The 26,229-nt window shown below is 41.9% G+C and overlaps 1 long non-coding RNA gene across 1 annotated transcript in view; it reads left to right on the top strand.

The window, feature by feature from the left end:
* Positions 1-25,951, top strand: part of LOC126335057 (uncharacterized) — a 43,665-nt gene extending 17,714 nt beyond the window's left edge. Inside the window, exon 2 of the long non-coding RNA XR_007564807.1 lies at positions 25,594-25,951. This is a non-coding gene — a long non-coding RNA (uncharacterized LOC126335057). The remainder of the gene's footprint in view (positions 1-25,593) is intronic.
* The last annotated feature ends 278 nt before the right edge of the window (positions 25,952-26,229 follow it).

The raw sequence follows: 26,229 nt of genomic DNA on the forward strand, positions 1-26,229 counted from the left end.
TACGACCATAAGAAAAAATGTGTAGGGTCTTACCCAACCCATACCATTTATCCAATGCCTGATGGTTTCGGGCACACCGCTACACTACCATAACTGTATTAGAGTCGGACACGGCATTGGAAACAGCACAGTTTAGATCATCCGTCAGAAATACGATAGTTAACGTTTTTGACAGCGAGGACTGACCATTGGTGCTATGAACTGGCAACGTCAGCGAAGCACTGATCCCAGTAGTCCAAATAAATTAAATAAGCCCTACAGAAGATTGAAACGTGGTGCGCTATGCGGCCGCATGAGTTAGTTGTCACAAAATGTTCAGTTGCCTCTGATGCAGAGGGGTCAGAGAACATTTTGTTGTGAAGTGATGATACTCTTTTTTTCACCGTCTCGCTTCTCACAACTCACTGACCGCAAACGAATGTTTTGCGTCACAGTGTTGCAAACATCGCTGCCATTGATCTATGGAGGTGGTGTTGCTGAGTGACAAATGATACAAGGCTCGAGCGTGAGCGTTGACGCGAAGGGATTTATGGCGCATGTTATTGCCTTGGGTATTTCGATGCGGCAGTGAAATTCGGTGGAGGTGGTCTGATACGAGCTTATTTGCTGGTTTAGGCGCGGGCCGAAAGATTAGATGGGAAAAAGTCCGTTAAATTATCAGATGATCCTTTCCCATAGTTTGGCTAACGACACACTGTGACGCTGTTTTGTCCGGAAGCCATTTAGCAATCTTGCTGTACACTATCGACGAAATGCATAAGTTTCGTGACCTACCATCGAACACACATACAGCGGAAAGTTCCACGAAGGTGTAATTCCTCCACTGTTTTTTTTTCCCCTGAAAGGACTACTGCGTACGTCTTACCCAACAGAAGAATGGTGCGTAGACCTACACACGGCAAGGCGTCATACGATTATTTCACTTGTTGGTGGTGCGCGGGAAGAAACATTGTCCGAATACTCAAAGTAAAACTGAATTTCTCTAATATCTTTCTCATTTTCCAGTCACTGATTTATTTATATCAACAACGCGTTTCGAAGGTTTAAACCTCGATCAGATGGCCAGACGTGTTGGTATGACATACAGTATGTGTGTTGCGTTAAGACTTTGATACAACTTGTGGGTCTCTCTCTCTACTGGTTACTGTCTGTGCGTAATCAGTGGCATAACAGTAAACTTGTAATCGTTTTCATTATCCATGATAAACGGGTGGGGTGGGCAAAAATTCGGTAACACAGCCGGAAATCCGTGCTTGAACCTAAGTGCAGATGGTTAGCAAAGGCTGAAATGTTGTAATTGACCACGAACGGTAACTATGCAGCGTCCTCAGTAAGTTTGTCATGGTCAGTTGGCGCATCAAGGCGGACCGAGCTAAGTGACATAACGTAGGCAAGCTACCATAGTGCTGCTTTCGTAAGCAAGTAGCTGAAGGGTTTGATATTTCAAGAGACACCGTATGAACGATTTATGCCGCATACAGGGAACTGCAGAGCGAGTTGGAATTTAAAAACTATTCATCAGTGGTGGAAGTGCTAGTAGGAGGAAAACTTGGTACCGAACCATAAAACCTAGAGTATGGAGCAATGGAAGTCAGTCCTTTCCACGGATGAGTCTCGTTTCACAAAGTTTCTAAATTATGGTTGCGTTTACATCCCAAGAGTGAAACATGGCGGGATCTCAGTGGTGTTTGCGTCAGCCATATCACGTTATTCCATGGGCCCCGTGACTGCTCTCAAGGTCGTCTTGCTGCCAAGGATCATGTGACAATTTTGGCTGATCAGATTCATCCCATAGTAAAAAGTGTGGTGGTGGTGGTGGTGGTGGTGGTGGTGGTGGTGGTGGTGGTGGTCATGTTAAATGGTATAGCGAGTTCTGGGGAAAGTAAACTTAAGGAGAATGAATCAGCTAAAACTACTGGGAAATGAGGATTTTATTGAAAAAGAATATGAACAGGAGTAACGGGTACGTACAGGGAGAAAGTTAGTGATTATTATTGCCTCAGTAAATGTCATTAACTGGCATCTGAAGATCCCGCTGCTGAGAACACTCAAGAAGTGGGTGAACTATGATGTGTGACAGAAAGGATTCTGCTCTGATGGGAACAGGTGTTTCTGCCATCTTGTTCATACAAGAGCGTTAAGGTCGCTGACAAATATGGACTGTGTGCGTTTTTAAGACAATAGAAGACACAGAGCATTGACATCTCTGTACTTGTTTCAACACAGCCAGGATAGCTGTGCGTATGAGTGCGCGTGCGTGCGTGCGTGCGCTAAACAGGTGATTTAATATTAAAAACTAGTTACGTGCTATTGCTACCCACTGAGGGATGACATGAATTGTTTACTGAAATGGATTTATCATTGGCGTCTTTGGATCCAGTCAACGGAGCGACAGTAGACGGCTGTTAGCCGAAGGGTGTTTGGCACGAATTGTTAACACCCGGCGTGCCAGCGCTTCCGGAGTACGGGCGCAAGTGAATGTGCCCTACAGTCAGGAAACGAGCTCTTCTAACTTCATCGCTCCGTCGTCTCGTCCAGTGACTAAGCTGTTACGTCACTGGCAATAACAAATGCAAGTTTTATGGCTGAAACGTTTTAAATGCTTCCGTTCGGAGGCACTTTAACTTCCGTCCATACTGCTGAGAACTGCACTGTTGCCCATTATCGCTGCAGTAATGCAGGCAGGTGATGCTGAAAGAATAAATCTGGAAATGAGACCCTGAAGCTCGTTTTACTGTTTGGACAGTGATAACTGACGACAGCAGAAGTAAGGGAGATACAAAATGTAGGTCAGTAGAATCATCTTCTTCCTGGTACAGAAACGTACAAACAGTGAATATTTGTTTCGAAGTATTTTCTGAAATTTTGTGTTAGAGTGTAGCCATATGTGGAAGCAAAACTTGGGCATTAAACAGCACATACATAATATATCATACAGCATGTTGATCATAATAATGTTAATCTTTACTTTGTTTTGGGGACTGTAAGTATAAATAATGTAAAAATTGAATGTTTTCTAAGTTAGTGTATTACAGACTGCAAATATTCCGTTGTGCTATATCGGCTTACAAAACCGGCATGGTCCTTAGCCTGAAAAAATTGTTTTATCCGTGGTGTTTTTCTATTGTTTCGAATTTGTTTTTTTGCATTCCCCTGTTTCTTCCCTCTACTGCTGCTTCTAGCACAAAGTTAAATAACCCAGTTGCAGTACCAAATATCCCGTTAACCTACCTCCTCTCGTGAGTCTGCTTTACTTACCTGTTTTCAACAAAACTTTATTTTTGTATTACCTCTCAAATCCGGTTTCAGCATTCTTAGACTGCGCCCCATTCACACGTGGTTCCCCCCCCCCCCCCCCCCTCCAGATTCCTGATGGTCCCACACCATTAGAACTGTGATAATTTCCGTTTGCACCAATACACGTCGGACATCTGTTCTGGCCTTCATGTCAAATCATACCGCCTAGATATCTTCTTCTGCCATTCCTGCCACTGTTTAGCACTGTTTTTAGGTCAAGTAAATTGTTATTTCTACTGCTCACCTTAGCTTTGTGTATCTTTAATATTTTTGGCGCGAAGTGTGGGTGCTATCCATACCATTCGACAAGTCTTCTAAATCTGACTTACTTTCGGCTGGAAGGTATTTCTTTGGTATATGTTCTTGCAACAATATTTTATAGACGTTAGGTGGCTGGTGATAAATATGTGTGTGTGGCGGGGAGGAGGGGGGGGGGCGGCGGCATGGAGGAATGGAGATATTCCAAATAGCTCTGAGCACTATGGGACTTCACATCTGTCATCAGTCCCCTAGAACTTAGAACTACTTAAACCTAACCAACCTGAGGACATCTCACACATCCATGCCCGAGGCAGGATTCGAACCTGCGACGGTAGCAGCAGCGCGGTTTCAGATTGAAGTACCTAGAACCGCTCGGCCACAGCGGCTGGCTGGAGATACTCCAGGGACGTTGAGGAAGTGATCAGAAATGTTTCTAAAGAAGGAACAGAGCAGTAGTATATCAACAGCGAAGTTCAACAAAAAAGTCCTCGCTGATATATCATCGTTACTGGGTAGTCACTTGCGTTGGACTGATTACAACCTGCGTTTAAATTGTCCGTAAGAGGTTACAACGTAGTAAGCAAACTTTCTCCCCAGAAAGACAATCGATCAATCCCACCATTGCTGTCGGCTTCTAAAGATATTTCAGCCGCTTTCACATATATCGATGCAGACATGTTCAGGTTTACAGACTGCATTTTCACTCTGCAGCGGACTGAGCGCCGATACGAAACTACCTGACAGATTAAAACTGTGTGCCAGACCGAGACTTGAATTCGGTATGTTTGCCTTTCATAGATTACTTGCTCGCGAAACGATCCTGAGTTCGATTATTGGTCCAGAACATATAGTCTGCCGTGGAGTTTCATGTCCAGGTCTAGTTATATCTCAGTCGAGATGCAACAGAAAGTTTTTGATGAAGCATAACCCGTCTTGTGTGTTCACCTTACTGCACGTGATAATTTGTGTACGAATTTCGTTTTCCATAACACAATTTCAGTGTTCAGCAATTTCGCGGCTTTTTCTTGGATTTTATCCAGTGAGCAATTTCACGGTTTTTTTTATTTTATGCAAGGAAAGCGTTTCTGAAGAAGATAAATTTGTTAATATCGAGTATCTTTTGTCAGGAAGTCGTTTCTGAGAGTATTTGTATGCAGTGTAGCCATGTATGGAAGTGAAACATGGACGATAACTAGTTTGGACTGGAAGAGAATAGAAGCTTTCGAAATGTGGTGCTACAGAAGAATGCTGAAGATTACATGGGTAGATGACATAACTAATGAGGTATTGAATAGAATTGGGGAGAAGAGGAGTTTGTGGCACAACTTAACAAAAAGAAGGGACCGGTTGGTAGGACATGTTTTTAGGCATAAAGGGATCACAAATTTAGCATTGGAGGGCAGCGAGGGTAAAAATCGTAGAACGAGACCAAGAGATGAATACACTAAGCAGATTCAGAAGGATGTAGGTTGCAGTAGGTATTAGGAAATGAAACAGCTTGCACAGGATAGAGCAGCATGGAGAGCTGCATCAAACCAGTCTCTGGACTAAAAAGCCGGCCGGAGTGGCCGAGCGGTTCTAGGCGCTTCAGTCTGGAACCGCGCGACCGCTACGGTGGCAGATTCGAATTCTGCGTCGGACATGGATGCGTGTGTTGTCCTTAGGTTAGTTAGGATAAAGTAGTTCTGAGTCCTAGGGGACTAATGACCTCAGAAGTTAAGTCCCATAGTGCTAAGAGCCATTTGAACCATTTGGGTTGAAAACAACAATAATGCAGTTCTCCAAAATTCGTTATTCATAAACTTAAACCTGTTTCCAAACCACATTCCGTGGATATTTCTAGCTTGGTATTTTAGTACTACTTGAATTTTAATAAACGAAAGTTCCCAATCAGATCGATTCGCAAATAGACAAGAGTTGTCAATAATTTGAAGACGGAATCGTTTTGTAAAATTCGGTAGTTCGCTCACAATGGCAAATAACTGGGTTAACGTCGTGTGCCGTCTGCCAGTAACAGAAATTCTTTTATCCGTTTCAAAAACAGATGGAAGCTGAGAATATCTAACAAGGAAACTAAGATTTTTTCCTAAGAGTCTGTCTCAGCAACGGCAGTAATAAAAGGCCACGACGATAGACTCGTAATCAGTGGATTAATCAAAAATAAGTTGAACTGGTGCTGTTATTTGGTTCGATTTTAGAATTGACGGTAAAGGATTGTTAAAGGGCTGCTGTTAATGATAGGTCAGTCGAAGCCGTTCTAACCACTAAAGAATTTGAGAGCTTCATCTGACCTAAAAGCGTTAGCCTCCGTAGGAACTCGATTTTCGCGAGTTGCCCATGGGAGTAAGAAATCTGTTGCCGGACTTATTGGCACGTGTGCTCTGGTAACTGCAAGAGTAAACATTTGTCATGCACAGAGCTTATCTTGTAGCGTCTGCTATTGGTGTTCAACGAAAATATCCACTACGTTAATGTGTCGCTGTTCTGTGGATTCTCTCTCTACAATTAATCCCTTGTGGTAAAGAGATTACGGAGGAATACTCGTGAATAGAGCTAGAATTTTAGGTGCTACATGTTTTGTGGATGAATTAAATTTCGTTAGGGTTCTCAGTGAGCTTCTACTAGGCACCTACTTCTGCCACAACCAGTAATTGTGGCCGTTTTAATTTAGGTCGCTTTAGATGGACAGTCCCATACATTTTAAGGTGGTGCTGCATCCAGTAATTCATCAGCAATTGTTTAGTAGAAAAGTAATATCTATTTACGCACTATAAATGGTTTATTTACGTTTGTCAATTGTCAGTCCCTGTCCTAGCCATTTTGCTGTAATTTATATAAAAGATCGTGAATGGTAGGTCATATTACACGCCCGTTGAGCATATCCTAACGTGACATCAGTCACAAGGCTAGACTGATACTCGGTAAGCTTTTCTTTTGTTCACCGGGCGACAGCCAAAAACTATACCGCACGCCTTCCAGAAGTCTGACTGCGGCGTCGATCTGAGCATAACTGCTGGATGCATCTAGGGGACCAACTATATTTCACAAGGTAGCTGTCTGCAGAATCCATGTTGGTCCATGGAGAACATTTGTTTCCTCGTTGAGCCATTTTACTTACCCAGTATTATTCGTGAAGCACGCTTGTCCTCTGCGCGGAGAAACTGGGCAACCACTCTTCGCTAGTCCGAACTAGTTCACCAAGCACTCTGGCGTGGACGACTACGAAACGGAAAAACTGATGAGAACGAGTGAAGAAGCAGTCAAGAAGGAACTGGGGTCGAAAAGAAACGGCGTAGCACCTATAAAGTTAAACTGGCGAAATATTATTGTAAAATGTTTCAAGATTGTCTGTCTGAAGCACATTGAAACTTTATGCTACTTGGCAAACGGGACCCGCAGATGAACGTTAAGTCCAAATCACTTAACGTTTCTGTCTGATCGTCACATAGCTGAAATACGAAGGCGAGGTTAAAGCCTGACGGAAGAATATCCATGATTCAACCCTGATTAGATCATGCGAGCTCTAAATTGCCATCCACGCTCTTTGCTACAAGGCCCCACGCGTAACAGTGGTGAGACAATTGAGATAATTGTTTTTATTGTTGTGTACTTATTTCATCCATGTGTTCTATAAATATATTTGCCATTTATAACGCGGTTAATCAGTGAAACTGAATAAACATCTGAATAAGCGATATAATCAATTTGATACACCGCACTAGTATATTGTTGCACAGAATACCACGCTCGACGCAAGGTTTCATTTGTTTGTTTATTGTTCCGTGGGACCACATTAAGGAGAAGTCTCCATGGTCATGGAACTAGTCAATACATGAAATTATAACACGATTGTAGAAACAGATAAAATGAAATATAAGAAACATATTCAGGCGACAAGTCTTTAGTCTAAATAAAGAAAACCAAGAATGTAACACTGGAATGTGCTTAATTTTTTAGCTCTTCCAGGAGCTCCTCGACAGAATAGGAGTGAGCCATGAGGAAACTCTTCAGTTTAGACTTAAGTGTTTGGGCTACTGCTAAGATATTTGAGTTCTTGTGGTAGCTTATTGAAAATGGATGCAGCAGACTACTGCACTCCTTTCTGCACAAGAGTCAAGGAAGTGCATTCCACATGCAGATTTGATTTCTGTCTAGTATTAACTGAATTAAAGCTGCTAACTCTTGGGAATGGGCTAATATTGCTAACAACAAACGACACTAAAGAAAATATATACTGTGAGGGCAATGTCAGAATTACCAGACTATTGAATAGGGGTCGACAAGTGGTTTTCGAACTTACACCACATATAGCTCGAACAGCCCGTTTTTGAGCCAAAAATAACCTTTTTGAATCAGAAGAATTACCTACCCCAAAAAATACCATATGACATAAGAGTATGCAAATATGCGATGTAGACTACTTTTGGTGTTGAAATGTCGCTTATTTCAGATACTGTTCTAATGGTAAATAAAGCGGCATTTATCTTCTGAAGAAGATCCTGAACATGGGCTTTCCACAACAGCTTAATATCTATCCGAACGCCTTGGAACTTGAACTGTTCCGTCTCGCTTATAATATGCCCATTCTGTCTGATTAAAATATCAGTTATTGTTGAATTGTGAGTTAGAAACTGTAAAACCTGAGTCTTACTGTGATTTAGCATCAAGTTCTTTCCCTCAAGCCACGAACTTACTTGATGAACTACATTATTTGATAATGTTTCAATATTACACACAAGATCCTTCACTACCAAGCTGGTGTCATCAGCAAAGAGAATGTTTTTGAATCACCTTTAATACTAGAAGGCACATCATTTATATAAATAAGAAACAGCAACGGCCCCAGCACTGACCCTTGGGGAACGCCCCACTTAAGTGCCCCATTGGGACTGAACATCACAACCACTCTCAATATTGCGGAGAATTACCAGTTGAGTTTGTCAGTTACCGCTTGCTTACTGGAGAGATCTGAATAGCAAGGAATTTTCTACAACCCTTTTTAACTGTCTTCTCAACTGAAACTTCACTTTCATGTCCTTAGACTCCCGTAACTATAGTCTAATTTCTATAGAAGTCGTGGATGACATTTAAGCCGGAAACGCTTAATTTCCATGTTAGAGCTAATTTTAGTTTCGTCAGTATGTACTGTACTTCCTCGATTCACCGCCAGTTGGCCCAATTGAAGGAAGGTAATGTTGACTTCGGTGCTTGTGTTGACATGCGACTCGTTGCTCTACAGAACTAGCATCAAGCACATCTGTACGTAGCATCAACAGGTTAGTGTTCATCACGAACGTGGTTTTGCAGTCAGTGCAATGTTTACAAATGCGGAGTTGGCAGATGCCCATTTGATGTATAGATTAGCACGGATCAATAGCCGTGGCGCGGTACGTTTGTATCGAGACAGATTTCCAGAACGAAGGTGCCCCGACAGGAAGACGTTCGAAGCAATTGATCGGCGTCTTAGGGAGCACGGAACATTCCAGCCTATGACTCGCGGCTGGGGAAGACCTAGAACGACGAGGACACCTGCAATGGACGAGGCAATTCTTCGTGCAGTTGACGATAACCCTAATGTCAGCGTCAGAGAAGTTGCTGCTGTACAAGGTAACGTTGACCACGCCACTGTATGGAGAGTGCTACGGGATAACCAGTTGTTTCCGTACCATGTACTGCGTGTGCAGGCACTATTAGCAGCTGACTGGCCTCCACGGGTACACTTCTGCGAATGGTTCACCCAACAATGTCAATCCTCATTTCAGTGCAAATGTTCTCTCTACGGACGAGGCTTCATTGCAACGTGATTCAAATTGTAAATTTTCACAATCAACATGTGTGGGATGACGAGTACCCGCACGTAATTCTGCAGTCACGTCATCTACACAGATTTTCTGTGAACGTTTGGGCAGGCATTGTTGGTGATGTCTTTATTGGGCCCCATGTTCTTCCACCTACACTGAATGGAGCACGTTATCATGATTTCATACGGGATACTCTACCTGTGCTGCTAGAACACGTGCCTTTACAAGTACGACACAACATGTGGTTCATCCACAACGGAGCTCCTGCACATTCCACTCGAAGTGTTCATACGCTTCTCAACAACAGATTCGGTGACCGATGGATTGGTAGAGGCGGACCAATTCCATGGCCTCCACTCTCTCCTGACCTCAACCCTCTTCACTTTCATTTATTGGGGCATTTGAAAACTATTGTCTACGCAACCCCGGTACCAAATGTAGATTATTCTTGCTCGTGTTGTGGACGGCTGTAATACAATACGCCATTCTCCAGGGCTGCATCAGCGCATCAGGGATTCCACGCGATGCAGGGTGGATGCATGTATCCTCGCTAACGGAGGACATTTTGAACATTTCCTGTAACAGTGAAGTCACGCTGGTACGTTCTGATGCTGTGCGTTTCCATTCCGTGATTAATGTGATTTGAAGAGAAGCAATAAAATGAGCTCTAACATGGAAAGAAAGCGTTTCCGGACACATGTCCACATAACCTATTTTCTTTCTTTGTGTGTGAGGAATGTTTCCTGAAAGTTTGGCCGTACCATTTTGTAACACCCTGTATTTGTAGCGTTGTATAATAGTCGAAATTGTTCGTGCCAATGTTTTCGGTATAAGTTTTCTAGAAGAATATGCCATAGGATTTTTTCTGCTAACTGGATCAATAAGGTGGTGTGATTATATTCTGGGTGGTGTTACACAGGTCCAGACCTAGAGGCGGTGGCTGGGAGGGGGGGAGGGGAGCAAACCGAGGTACATATGTCCTGGCGAGGATTTCAAGGGGGCGCCAAATTCATATTCCTGAAGGAAAAAACCTTTGTTCCACGTAGCCCCTAGCATCCAGCGCACGTTGGTATTATCGATTGTTAATGTGATTTTGAAATGCATCCCTCTTGGTTTTTGAAATTTTTGAAGATATTCTAAGTTGATTTCTGAACGAATCGTAGGTTGGTTTTTAAATGCGTGGATAGTGCACGTTATGTCCGTCACGGGAATCCCCGTCGCATCTAGAAATAGAAACCTTTCCCACAAACAAAAGGGAACGGGGTTATACGAGCTGAGGCGAATAAACCCGATAGGGTGAACGCTAATTGCTGTTTCTGTGATTGATTGGGTGTGCGAATGATGAGCTATTATAATTATTAGCGAAATCCATAGATTCAGACTACCAGAGTGGAAATAAACAACTTACAGGAATAACAGTTAAGAAAGATTACATATTATCTTCTCGGTGTATCCAAGAAAATGAAATCTTGACAGGAAATTTTTGCCACATCGCTACACTTATAAGGGCCAATTGTATATTCCCGGTTAGCAGCCGCGTTAAGTTGTATTTCCGGAACAGCGCGGAAATCGCATTGTACGGGCACGTAACAACGCGTAACCGGAGAATAAATGTGGTATAATTGAACCGGTGATTCTGGCAGGATTTGTGGAGTTAACCAGGGAATAATTTTTGACAAGTTTTAGCGACAATTAATCCCACCAACAGTTGAGTTTATTTTAAGGAGGCGAGGGAGGGTAAGATGTCAAACCGGGCGATTGGGAGCAGGAGAGGCAGCTTAATAAAATTTAATTTCCACTGTCCTGACTATGGGTTAGATGGCTTCCATTAGGGCACACTTGAGACCAAATAACATATGTTACATTTCCTCGACACATGTTTTATATGTCAAGCTCTTAGCAAAGATGTGCGCTGCGATATAAACGTATTTTTGGAAAATCTATCTTTTAAAATTTTTGTCGTCCTATCTCAAACGCTCGATGGGAAGTGGGGGCGCCACTATAAATGTTTTGCCCGGTTCGGAAATATCGTAGATCCGGGGCTGGTGCTAGAGCGAATGTAAGAGCAGCAGATGAATAGCTGCTGGTGCGTAGTGAAAGGCTGGTCCACGTGCGTAAGCCCTGGAATGTGGAATCGTGGTGCAGAGAGAGAGAGAGAGAGAGAGAGAGAGAGAGAGAGAGAGAGAGAGAGAGAGAGGGAGGAGATACGTGTGGCTCGGCGCGCGCCAAGTAGGCTGTGGCCGGCCTCTGTCACTGACCCACTTACAGCGGCCCTCAACTTGATCTTCCTCTCTCTCTCTCTCTTTCTCTCTGTCCCTCCTGCTTCCGTTGCAGTCGCCGCGGCAATTCTGTGAACGAGCCACCAGTTTCTAGTCACCTTGCTTTCCATTCTTCACGTGGTCCTTAAATCGTCAGAGATGGTCTCCAATATGTGCCGCCGCTCTCCAGTACGACTCTGCGGGGCCCCTGTCGCTTAGGGACAGACTCTGCTCGCTCGTGAGCCGAGGATATTTCCGTGGATGTGAAATAACACGTGTATTCGAAAAGTAAGGACCGCTCGATCATAGGAAGATTCTTTACAAAAAGCTGTAATAATTGCGATTTAGTTTAGACGTCGGTTTAACGAGATCTCTCACTTCATCTTAAGCTCCGCCTGCTGCACCTCAAATTTGGTCTTTTCGTCTTTTTGCTGATTTTCCTGTCCATATTTCACCTCGCGGAATATCTAGCCAAAAAATGTGTATCTTGCACCTCCATTCGCAACAGATGGGATATCCATCTTCGCTTATTCCCTTTGGTTGGATTCCAGAAAGTGTCTGAGATTATGTTCACTCGGGTACTGGGTGTTTTTTAAATTCTTTATTCAAAGCAACTGATACATGATCAACCCACTACGTATGTTCGTATTGTCCTCATTATTTCAGGTCATATCATCTCCTCTTCATCGACCAGCAAGTCGCCGAAGTGGCGCCAAATAAAGATTTGCACGCGGCGGCCGAGCAACCCTGGTCATACGATCATTCCATTTTTTCAACTTTCTCATTTATACCAAACATTTTAAATTCCATCCGAATGTCTGCATCTTATCACCTTCGGAGTCCTGTTATGTTCTTGAGGAATTTCATTTCAATGACCTGAAATCTTAGTTCTTTGATCCACTACCCGAGATTCGCTCCCATACAGCAATGTTGGTACCGATGTAACTTTATAAAATGTAAGGTAAGTTTCAATTCTTACTATTTTTTGGAGAGATTTTCTAATGGTACCGTTTAGGTATTGAACTTCTCAGCGTCGTGTTTTTGTCCCCCCTCTGCGCGTTATAGTGGTCCCTAAAAATTTAAATTTTTGTACTTGATCTATAATCTTGCTCTCTCTCATTTTTGTCTTTACTATGTTTTCAGACAAAATGCCGTGGATTTTATTTTTTGTGCCAATGTTGACATTTTGTGTTGTTAAGACAGCTCACAGAGATTAGAATTTGATAATTGACGCGGTCAGGTGGTCCCTACGCTGTCCGCGCCCGATTCCACGAAATGACTTCGAATCTCCCGGAAAGTCTAAGAAATTAGTTTTGTACTTTAGTGATTCCTTTGACTCTGGCTTGCAGAGCAAAGCTTGCCGAAGGTTTTAATCTTAGAAATACGCTTGGAATTCTTTTTCTGTGTTTATAACTGAGATTTATATTTAGTTTCCAAAGCAGCCAACGCAGAAAATTCGTTTTAGCAGCTACGTAGGATGTTGAAAATGGTCTTGCTTTCAATGCATGAAACTCGTCAATCCACCTTGTCCTAATTTTAAAGAGCGATTCATTATTAAATTAATTTTTGGTTTCGCCAGCTGCCGTGAAGTCTATGAAGACTTCTTCTTTGTCAGTTGAGACCTTCGGGAGTATTTTCGCGCCCGTCTGTGGGACGGAAAGATATAAATTTACTTACTATTGGTAATTTATAAAGCTTGTAGCTATGTAGCTTTGGGCTGTTGTCAAAGTACTCTGTATTCATGAAGATGCAAAGCTAGCTCTTTTTGCTGATAAGAGTATAGTAATCGCACCCAACAAGCAAGAATCAGTCGAGGAAATTTTAAATGTCTTTCGGAAAGTGGCTATCTGCAAATGCACTTTCACTAAATTTTGAGAAAACACTATTTATACAGCTCTGTACAGTAAATGGCATAACACCATTGATAAATTAGACTATGAACAGAAGTCTTTTGCTACGGCAGAACATTCAAAATTTCTGGTTGTGTGCATTGACGAGAAATTGAGTTAGAAGAAACACACCGAAGATCTGCTGAAACGGTTAGGTTCGGCTACTTATGCTATTAGTTATTGCAAATTTTGGTTATAAACATATCATAAATTAGCTTACTATGTCTATTTTCATCCACTGCTTTCATATGGCATCATATTTTAGAGCAATTCGTCATTAAGAGGGAAAGTATTCATTGCACAAAAACTTGTAATCAGAATAATAGCTGGAGCCCACCCAAGATCACCTTGCAGACATTTAAGGAACTCTGGATAATCACAGTACCTTTGCAATACATATTCACTTACGAAATTTGTCATTAATAACCCATCACAATTAAAAAATAACAGCGAAGTGCATAGCTACAATTCTAGAAGAAAGGATAAACATCACTACTCTGGATTGAATCTCACTTTGACACAGAAAGGGGTGAGTTATGCTGCCACAAAAATCTTTGGTCATTTGCCAAATAGTATTAAGTCTGACATACAGCCAACCAACATTTATAAGCAAATTAAAATAATTTCTGAATGACAACTCCTTCTGCTCAATAGATGAATTTTTAGATATGAGGAAGTCATCATCATTTAAGACTTATTATGCCTTTCAGCGTTCAGTCTGGAGCATAGCCCCCCTTATAAAATTCTTCCATGATCCCCTATTGAGAGCTAACATTGGTGCCTCTTCTGATGTTATGAGGAAGTAACTGTAAAAATTATTTTGGTGTAAAGAAAACCAAACTGCTGCTGGTACCGGTTCTGGGAAAGACACTTAGGGTGTCCCAGGAGCAGTGATCAATATTAAAGGCTCTAACAGGAAGGACCATTCTAAGAAAAAAGTCTAGTAACCAGGGGCTCTAATCTGCATACCTAAAGAGCTGTGAGCACTTCGGTAGAGATGTTTCACGGTAGCGAAGGTGAAAATGAGTTCTTAACTCTTACAGTGTGTGTCCCAGTTTATTAACTTTCTTTCCTTCGAATGATGGTTTTGTCACACTCCGGGAAACTGACATTCTCCTAGGACACTCAGTTTTTCGGTTGTTGTATCTTGCGTCCGTTGTATGCACTCACTTTATGGTCTTGATGTTTTCTATGTGGTCCGATGGTCGCCCTACATTGCAAATGTAATTCTCCCGATCCGATGTAGACGTAGCCAAAGACAACCGACCGATAAAGCGTTTCTTTGCAGGAGTCTTGATTATATTATGTAAACGAATAGCTGACCAGTCCCAATGAGGTGCGTTCGTGATAAAACAGCATAGACTGTCAGATGACGACTAGGCTTTAGCGACTGCCGCTAGTAAGTTATCGGGGTTCGTTGCTCACCCGGCGGATGCCTTGTAGTGCTTCGAACCTCCGCCCTCAAGGCAAGACCGTCGCTCACCTTGTACGCTGTGCGCCGCGGCGTGGCCATATTCGGTATCTTTGGTTGTATCTCCGGTCGGCCCGTGACCCACTTGCTGCCGTCCCAAACAATCTAGACCTCAAGCACACAGACGCCCTCGCTTCCTCTAGGACACCAGGTGTTTCCAGGCACCTTCCCTCGCCGCAGCAGGATCGTGCATCGTGAGCGACCAATATAAACTATCGGGGAGGAGCAGGAAGAGATTAGATTAGAGCTTTAAGGTTAACCTCATTAGCTCTCACCTGACACACAGGCATAAGCGTGTATAATTGGCAACTCCCAAGGTGAACCACGGCCGAGTAGACACGGGTTTCAATAATGCAAGTATGTACTCCACGCGTGCGATGCAGTCGTGGCTGATAACTTCACGTCGGCATAAATGCTACGCAGCCCACTGTGCAGTGCGTGCCGGAGGGTTATTTGAGCCAATGTCAGCCACTAGCTGCCCCATTTCGCATAAGTAGCAAGGGAAAACTTTGTCTCCGTGTCTCGGTACGCGCCTGAAAGTGTTTCCTTACTTTCATGATCCATACATAAGATAAAGTGGCCAAATTATTGCAAAGTCTGCCACATACCTAAATTAAGGTAAGAAGTAAGCAATAAACGGGGAACTTCTTGATTAGTAATAGCTGGTATCGATAATTTCCAAAGAGTAACACGGACGAGTTAAAGAATCGCTGTCAACCGTCGTCTTTCTTGCGGCTTTAGCCTAAAATATAAAAGGTATTATCAATCATTACGTAGACGGCTCTTGTCTTGTAATCGAAATAGCACGGACGCTGATCAATGTATTTGTAGTCATACTGACCGCATATTGTATTGCCTTAATTTAGTAAATAATTTTGTAACCTATTTCGATTCGACCTCGGAGCTATTCTACACTACCATTAATATCTGCTTTAAAGTTTTTTCAGAAACTAAATTATTTATATGATTTAAAGAGTGTGCACCACATAATTGGTCAAATTAAGAGATTAAGAATTATCCGTTCACTGTTATTTTAATCGTAATATTTCACATTTTTACATTCGCAAAATCTATAAAACATAGACAAACGTATTCAGAAATTGTATTTTAAACTGAAAAGATTAGCAGAAAAAGTAGGTTGAATAATGGGATGAGGGGATAATACTTTTATAAAGTATTTGCTAGTGGTTTCACTGGAAGATTAACGGCTGTTACAAATAATTGACATAAAATGGTTAAAAAATACGAAGCGCTGTACGTAAATACACTTCCATTTACCTGCATGTTTGTTTGAGAACTCTATCCTACTCTGAAATTTTAGAGGATTTGTGACAGTTGTGCAAGATGCTCCGTATGTTGTCTGTGCTGATAGACTTCCAGGGCTGTTAGTCGCTGTAGTCGTAGTACTTACGAGAAAGGGTACTAAGTGTTGCCACTGGTATCATAAATTACTTCCAGAAGTTCTTCCTAAACATATCCTGCTGATTATGCTGAGCAGAAACACGCTGAAAATTCAGAATTCTTTCTTGTATATAGTATTTTAAGCTAGATTATCAAGTTAATGTATTGCAGGAAGGGACATACTTCTCGGTGCATCTGCACTGACTTGTTAGGACTGACTTACGTACTAAACAAGTTTTTTAAAAGTTAAATGAGTTCGCGGTGTTAAGATGGCAAAAGCTTTCACCAAGCTGAGCTAAAACTCTCAACTAGTTCGTGGCAACTTTCTCAGAATTTAGTTAACCTGTGTTTGTATCTTCTCGGAGTGTAATAACACTCTGTAGCTGGAAACTTTTGCCAACGATTATTTGACTTTCGAAAGCGTTTTAAGTCCTTCTATATAGCCATTCAATTGGCGTTTATTAACTTTACAATATATTAAGATTTGGTATGTTAAAATATCCTCATTCAAAAGTAAACGCTTGGATTCTTTCATATGAGCCCTTCAAATAGATAGTCAAGATAAAAGTTCAGTTTACTCCTTACACTTAATAATTTGCACTAAATTTCGTATAGAAATTATACAGTTCTTGATGTAAGACTCCATCTCATGAAGGAAACATGAGAAATTGCCCTAGTAACTAAATCAGTTACTGTATTAGTTGCCTGTGAAGGACTAGAAAAATGGAGAAACTAAGAATCTCATTGAGATAAGGAGAAAGTAAACGTCCGTACTGTGACTGCTCTGTCCAAAATCATTCAACCTTGCTACAGATGTACCGTCGAGGAAAGAAAAATGAAATCTCAGCTGGAGATACAGTTAACATTCCTATCATAAAAGACCTCCGTTGTGTGTCGCATAAAGTAACACAGTGGTGGTGACGACGACGACCAGCTCTCCTATATACTCGGATCTCAAACATCTCACAAATTTCTTTCCAATCCTACAAGCTCCCTTTTTGACCGCCTGTTCTTCCCTCATATTTCGTCAATGATCACTTGTAAACATCAACCCAGCGAAGCTTTGGGATTCGTTCAAATTCCCTGACCGACGTATCTCGAAAGATAACGTACAACAGTAGATACTGTTCTCGACTGTCTACTTTTCCGACTGTTTTCGACAGTCTCTTTTTCTGTTCGTGCTTCTACGGAGCGAAAACGTTTAGCTCAATGGAATGCGAGTAGTGGAGAACGAATGATGGCCTACGCGAAAGCTGATTGCAGAGACGTTCATGTTTAAATACACTCCTTACATTCTCATTTAACTCTAACATAACAAGATTTCGCGACGCTTTGAACGAGCCTGCACAGATACGTCGCCTAACTTGGCAGCAATCGAAAACAGTCAACACGAAAGGTTTCGATTTATGTAGTCATCTATCTGTAATGTTACCTATTGTACAGCCGAGCGTTCAGGTCTCTCTTCATGTAAAAGTAAGCAAAGCATGGTAGTTTTTTGTTATATTTATATCCCCATTGTCACCCATTCCAAGAAAATGCGGTGTAGTTGAGCAATTAGTTTATTGCGAACGAATCTCCCTTATCTCTTAAAATCGTCAGATGTTGGTCATCTCCCCTAAAACAAAGATCATATGTTGGTCGTCTTGGTGGTGATAGGGTACAATATTTATGCTGCTATCATGACTATGATATAGCTGACAATTAACTTCCACGGCATCAGCACTGAAACTTAATTGGTTTGAAAATCTGTAACGCGTTGTTTGTGTAGTAGAGCCTCTTGCTTTAAATCGCAACAGGTAATAAATCCTGTTAGAAAAGCCAACACAAGAAGTTATAAATATACGATAAAGGACAGAAAACTTAACAGAACTGCCGTCATGGTTGCAATACCTACGATTACTCTTAATCTGGGAACTCGGGTTTGCATTATATGTTCTTCTCAGTTATATGTTGACAGCCGATCAGCAAGAACAAAATTTTTTTGTTCGTAAATATAATAATTCACAGTCGAAGAATGCTCAAACGTCATCTCTCTGGGTTAAACTGGATGGGTTGAGTGAACAGGTAAAGTTAGAAATCAAAGCTATAATAGTCGATGTTAGACATAAAAATACAATGCGACAAAAAAACCTATAGTAACAGTCGGAGCATAGTCGTTTAATGATTTGTTAAATTTCATTTGTCGACGCATGTCGTACTCGGTAACTCACTCTTCTATTGCTGATTCTTACTTGGTTTTGAAGTTGCAAATGCATCGTCAGTTGAGGCTCGTTCGAAAATACCTCATTCTGCCTCTGGTCATAATGAAGTGATGATCACGCATATGTGAGGTATTGAGTGGGGAGTTTGGAATGCTGTCAACACGTAGAGACGATGGTTGGCTCTAAGTCGTTTACTTAGCTACTACAATTATGTTAATGCTCTTCCATAGATCACAGTAATGGAGCTCCCGTAGCCTCCCAACCTGGCAGACTGGTTTGAACATTAGACCGCCCCTCTGCGCTCCCATAAGTTAGCCCAGACGAACGGTCCCTTGCCGATGTCTTACAGGAAAGTGGCCCGGACCCAGTAATGCGTTAACCCGTACTTATTCTTTCACCACATGAGTCCTGCAGTGCAGTCATAAATGTTGTTGTTGTTATTGTCTTCAGTCCTGAGACTGGTTTGATGCAGCTCTCCATGCTACTATATCCTGTGCAAACTTCATCTCCCGGTACCTACTGCAACCTACATCCTTCCGAATCTGCTTAGTGTAGTCATCTCTTGGTCTCCCTCTACGATTTTTACCCTCCACGCTGCCCTCCAATACAAAATCGGTGATCCCTTGATGCCTCAGAACATGTCCTACCAACCGATCCCTTCTTCTGGTCAAGTTGTGCCACAAACTTCTCTTCTCCCCAATCCTATTCAATACTTCCTCAATAGTTATGTGATCTACCCATCTAATCTTCAGCATTCTTCTGTAGCACCACATTTCGAAAGCTTCTATTCTCTTCTTGTCCCAACTATTTATTGTCCAAACTAGTTATCGTCCATGTTTCACTTCCATACATAGCTACACTCCATACAAATACTTTCAGAAATGACTTCCTGACACTTAAATCTGTACTTGATGTTAACAAATTTTTTTTCTTCAGAAACGCTTTCCTTTCCTTGCCATTAGCAATCTACATTTTATGTCCTCCCTACTTCGACCATCGTGAGTTATTTTGCTCCCCAAATAGCAAAACTCATTTACTACTTCGAGCGTCTCATTTCCTAATCAAATTCCCGCAGCATCACCCGATTTAATTTGACTACATTCCATTATCCTCGTTTTGCTTTTGTTGATGTTCATCTTATTTCCTCTTTCCAAGACACTGTCCATTCCGTTCAACTGCTCTTCCAAGTCCTTTGTTGTCTCTGACAGAATTACAATGTCATCGGCGAACCTTAGTTTTTATTTCTTCTCCATGGATTTTAATACCTACTCCGAATTTTTCTTTTGTTTCCTTCACTGCTTGCCCAATATACAGATTGAATAACAGCGGGAAGAGGCTACAACCCTGTCTCACTCCTTTCCCAACCACTGCTTCCCTTTCATGCCCCTCGACTCTTATTACTGCCATCTGGTTTCTGTACAAATTGTAAATAGCCTTTCGCTCCCTGTATTTTACCCCTGCCACCTTCAGAATTTGAAAGAGAGTATTCCAGTCAACATTGTCAAAAGCTAGGAACGTAGATTTGCCTTTCCTTAATCTTTCATTTAAGGTAAGTCGTAAGGTCGGTATTGCCTCACATGTTCCAGTGTTTCTACGGAATCCAAACTGATCTTCCCCGAGGTCGGCTTCAACTAGTTTTTCCATTTGTCTGTAAAGAATTCGCGTTAGTATTTTGCAGCTGAGGGTATTTCGCCTCTCTCGTACATCTTGCTCACCAGATGGTACAGTTTTCTCAGGACTGGCTCTTCCAAGGCTGTCAGTAGTTCGAATGGAATGTTGTCTACTCCGGGGGCCTTGTTTCGACTCAGGTCTTTCAGTGCTCTGTCAAACTCTTCATGCAGTATCGTATCTCCCATTTCGTCTTCATCTACATCCTCTTCCATTTCCATAATATTGTCCTCAAGTACATCGCCCTTGTATAGACCCTCTATATACTCCTTCCACCTTTCTGCTTTCCCTTCTTTGCTTAGAACTGGGTTTCCATCTGAGCTCATGATATTCATGCAAGTGGTTCTCTTATCTCCAAAGGTCTCTTTAATTTTCCTGTAGGCAGTATCTATCTTACCCCCTAGTGACATAAGCCTTACATTTGTCCTCTAGCCATCACTGCTTAGCCATTTTGCACTTCCTGTCGATATCATTTTTGAGACGTTTGTATTTGTTTTTGCCTTCTTCATTTACTGCATTTTTATATTTTCTCCTTTCGTCAATTAAATTCAATATTTCTTCTGTTACCCAAGGGTTTCTACTACCCCTCGTCTTTTTACCTACTTGATCCGCTGCTGCCTTCACTACTTCATGCCTCAAAGCTACCCCTTTTTCTTCTATTGTATTTCTTTCCACCATTCCTGTAAAATTGCTCCCTTATGCTCTCCCTGAAACTCTGTACAACCTCTTGTTCTTTCGATTTATCCAGGTCCCATCTCCTTAAATTCCCACCTTTTCGCAGTTTCTTCAGTTTTAATCTACAGGTCATAACCAATAGATTGTGGTCAGAGTACACATCTTCCCCTGGAAAGGTTTTAGAATTTCAAATCTGGTTCCTAAATCTGTCTTACCATCATATAATCTATCTGAAACCTGTCAGTATCTCCAGGGTTCTTCCATGTATACAACCTTCTTTCATGATTCTTAAACCAAGCGTTAGCTATGATTAAGTTGTGCTCTGTGCAAAATTCTACTAGGCGGCTTCCTCTTTCATTTCTTAGCCCCAATCCATATTCACCTACTACGTTTCCTTCTCTCCCTTTTCCTACACTCGAATTCCAGTCACCCATGACTATTAAATTTTCGTCTCCCTTCACTATCTGAATAATTTCTTTTATTTCATCATACATTTCTTCAATTTCTTCGTCATCTGCAGATCTAGTTGGCGTATAAACTTGTACTACTGTAGTAGGCGTGGGCTTCGTATCTATCTTGGCCACAATAATGCGATCACTATGCTGTTTGTAGTAGCCTACCCGCATTCCTATTTATTATTAAACCTACTCCTGCATGAAACCTATTTGATTATGTATTTCTAACCCTGTATTCACCTGACCAAAAGTCTTGTTCCTCCTGCCACCGAACTTCACTAATTCCCACCATATCTAACTTTAACCTATCCATTTTCCTTTTTAAATTTTCTAACCTAACTGCCCGATTAAGGGATCTGACATTCTACGCTCCGATCCGTAGAACGCCAGTTTTCTTTCTCCTGATAAGATCCTCTTGAGTAGTCCCCGCCCGGAGATCCGAATGGGGGACTATTTTACCTCCGGAATATTTTACCCAAGAGGACGTCATCATCATTTAATCATACAGTAAAGCTGCATGCCCTCGGGAAAAATTACGGCCGTAGTTTCCCCTTGCTTTCAGTCGTTCGCAGTTTCAGCACAGTAAGGCTGTTTTGGTTAATGTTACAAGGCCAGATCAGTCAATCATCCAGACTGTTGCCCCTGCAACTATTGAAAAGGCTGCTGCCCCTCTTCAGGAACCACACGTTTGTCTGGCCTCTCAACAAATATGTGGTTGCACCTACGGTACGGCTATCTGTATCGCTGAGGCACGCAAGCCTCCCCACCAACGGCAAGGTCCATTGTTAAAGGGGGGGGGTGGCGGTGGCTGTCATAAATATGTTATTGGAGAGGTAAGTGCAAACAAAGGTTAAAATATTTTCGTTTTATGCCTCAATTGCTCCTAAAGTCTTCAAACCTAAAGATAAAAAAATGACTGAACACGGTGCATACTAGTAAAAATACCCATAACCTACGAGCAATTAGTTTCCTTTTATTTTTTGTCTTTATTAACACTTTTCTAGTTCTTTTCAGTGCTTCACAATTTATTTATGCATCCTCCTCTGAAAGGTTCTTTTATGGCCTTGTAAATGTTTGTGCTCCATGTAATACTGTAAAGACACATCTTTTAAATACGTGTTGTACTAAAGAACTGGAACACGTTCTTATTTTCAGAATTACAAAGGTTTAACGACAGACGTCGGTATATGTTGAGAACGGCCTATGCCATGATTATTAGCCCTTTGCATGAGAAGGTTGTGTTTATAGATGCGACAAGGCTGTGCCCTTGTCGATGGTACGCTAATTTGTCACGTTTGTCAGCTTGGCAGCTCGTGATACACGTCTATGGACTGTCTGCAAGTCGCGGGAACTGAAAGTCACATACCACAATACCGAAAACGGCGCACTGAGTTTGCACCTACCCCTTCCATCTCGACTTTTCGTGGGTGCGCGTTTGCACCTACCCCTTCCATCTCGACATTTGGTAGGTCTGGTGGTAAAGTGTATTTGTAAAACCCACTACCGCAATTTCGACTATATAGCTGTTATCAAGTGGACATTATGTTCTAATTATGGTCTTCTGATGTGTATTGCACTCTTTGAATTCCACTGTAAATATGTTACTCGTGCTCTAATTTTTGCTCTCATTCTTAATGAGGCGGGGTAAAATCCGTATTTATTTTTGTTGCACGCGGAACAGAAGCTGGTTTCATCGGATGGTATTCTGTGGACTCGTGTCTGTGTTGCCGCTTCAGAATCCGTGTGTGAACTGCTCGATTTAAATGCATTGTTAAGTATATTGCTCGTTTTCTACGTTATGTTTGTCGCCGTCCGTTTTCCGTACTCTATCGTTTAATGGGGCCACAGTAATTTTCATAGAATTCTGCTAAAATGTATTTATAGTACTCGTTAATAACATGTGAAAAATTCGCGTAACTGCTGTCACATTTTTAGCATTTGCAATGAAGAATGTGGTCACAGAGATTACAATGTATACCCATGTACATCCCTACTCTGAAAGACACTGTGAAATGCATGGCACTCACACGTCACTGGCAATAAGCAACACCATTCAAAGCAGAATTACGGACTCGCTCCGTCACAACGTGTAATCAAGTTGAATACCAGTACCGTCAGAACCTGGTAACATGGAGTCCTTCATTAACATGAGAGAATCTGGAGAAAACAGATGGAAACAAAAGTAGAAAAAAAGCAGTATACTTAACATGAATTTTCAAATCTAACAGTTCACACATTCTAAACAGTAACAAATACAAAAGTCCACAGAACATCAAATGACAAACCAACTTCAGTTTTGTACAAAACAAAACCAAATATGGAATCCTTTACCCTACACGGTATTACAGATGCGAGCGGCTCTCTGAATACGAGCAATACATTTACCATACAATTCAGTGTGCAATAGACACGAGAAGTCGTAATTAGAAGCACAATGCGGTGAAGCCAGCTTCAGTAACTACAAAACGAAAACAAACCTGGACGACTAAAAATCAGCCAATAAGAAAGCGAGTTGATGGACTCGTAAACCTGCAGCACACCCAGTGCCCTGGTAGCGAGCCAAGGTCATACGTATTACCAGAAGTTCCCATCATTCCGTTTACGTGTGGCTCGCAAAGCGGGAATTCGTAAACTGATTTCCCAGTTACCCTTCTGCGTGGTCTTGTAAACATTTAAAAATCGGTTCTCTAAACCCGCTTGTGGTTGCCGGGTTTCCAATTCAGGAATCGATTTTCGCTCTCATGTAAACGCAACCGGTTTTGAAACGCCCTTTGGCTGTCAGGTTTCGTTTGTCTGTTAAACTTGTCGGCTAATATGGACAGAGTGACTCTCTGTACTGTGAAGGATCAGTAGAAATATTAGACTGAATCTTTTTACACGTCATCTAACTCAGAGAAATAACGATTGTGCTCACTAAATCATAAACTGTATGTTGTTTTGCAGGCGCCATATTTAACTGGGCTAGCTAATCCGCTTCAGATCTTAACATGTTAACACGACGGCGAAAAACGGTTTCCAAAATTCTGTTTTCGCCTTCCGGAAGATGACACACGTAAACGTAGTGAGAGTTTAATCTCTGTGCTGCGAATCGTGTTGAGAGAATATAACGTGAAGTCTCACGCTGTGTAACTGCAAAGCAGAGATATTCCTTCAAACATTCCACACTACTTCGTAGGCAGATATTCCTATGCCTTCTCGGTCGATTCGTGTTTCAACAGATAAGAGTTCGACGAAATCCTCGAAGGCATTAACGCGATATTTAAGAGGATGAAAGATCATCGAACTGGAAACTTTAATTTTAAATCGTGCAGAAATTTGGCAGTTATTCTGTTTGATTCTTCCTCCTTTATTTGGATAACTTCAACGGTCTATCACAATGAAAACGCATTCTTAAAGTCCAACAGTTTTTACTAGATCGTACCAGCTGTGTTCAGTGGATCGTACAATGAAAAGATTTTTAAAATTTATGAACATAACGCCATTACAGTTGTAACGATCACCATCCGCAACAGATCCACGGCCATTGACGCTGGTGGCCTTCAAACCATAAACATCACCACTTTATCATTTTCTGCGACTTAGTAAATTAGTGGCGTATTTTTGTTGAAAATACGAACGATTCTCTTCAGTCGTCGCTGGTCCCCTATTGGCAGAATCTTATTCCGGCCGCAGCGACGTCGGAGATTTGATGTTTAACCAGATTCCTAATATTCACGTTACATTCGTGAAATGGTCGTACGGGAAAATTCCCACTTCATCGCTAACTCGGAGATGTGTCCCATCGCTCGTACGCCGACTATAACACCACGTTCAAACTCAAATCTTCATAATCTGCCACTGTAGCAGCAGTAACCGATCTAACTACTGCGCCAGACACTTGCTGCCGTATATAGGAGCTGCCTACCGCAGCGCCTTATTCTGCTCGTTTACATATGTCTGTATTTGAATATGCACGTATATACGTTTCTTTGGCGCTTCAGTGTACTTTGTGTGCAGCTGTTTCTTCGTGCACCACTTCTTCGTGCAATCCTTGTTACCACTCCTTGCATTTTCCTACATATGGTCTACTACCCATACGGCAAAATTCGTCCACCTCTTGAAAATTCCGTGGTCTAAAGTTCAGCATTCAGCCATTCGGTGTGACTGCGTGCTGCGCACACCTCTGCCTAGTCATCAGCAGTTGTGTGTTAACACGTTGTCCTCTTTCTTTTTCCAGGTATCAGAACCGCCGGAAGGCGCTGAGCGCTGACGGGCCTCCCTCGCCGTCTCGTGACGTCAGGATCATCTCGTTTTCTGAGGAGGTTGCAGCGCGCAGTCAGCAGCCGGCGGCACGGGCAGTGGAGAATGCGTGGACGCCATGCGGCGCTTAAGCCACTTAAATTTCGTTGTGCTGAATGGTGGCTACTGGAGAGAGATTGGAAGTGTAAATTTAAATAGCATTTGCTGTCAAAACAGCTGTAACGCTGCCTCTGTGGTAGTTCCTTGTTGGAGCGTCTTTGCATACCGTGTTTATGGACGTCATCATTGTATGCATGTAAATTTTGTGTGATGAACAAATGGAACGAAACAGTCAATTATGGGTTCATTTAACCCCTAAACCCTTCCGTCGACTAGTGTCACACACACACACACACACACACACACACACACACATACCTACCTTCTGGTACAAATGTAAAAAAATATTAGCTGTACGGTAATTTATTAAACAGTTAATTACAAATTTAATGTTTCATTCGGTGCTTTGTGTAGAATTTAATATGCACTCAGTTTTCTAATTTTCCAACAAGAAGCTAAGACTACAGATTTAACTACTGTTATGTTACGAGGTACTTACTGCGTTAAGATCTGC

The sequence above is a fragment of the Schistocerca gregaria genome, chromosome 2 (assembly GCF_023897955.1).
Source record: "Schistocerca gregaria isolate iqSchGreg1 chromosome 2, iqSchGreg1.2, whole genome shotgun sequence".
Taxonomy (NCBI): Eukaryota; Metazoa; Arthropoda; class Insecta; order Orthoptera; family Acrididae; genus Schistocerca; species Schistocerca gregaria.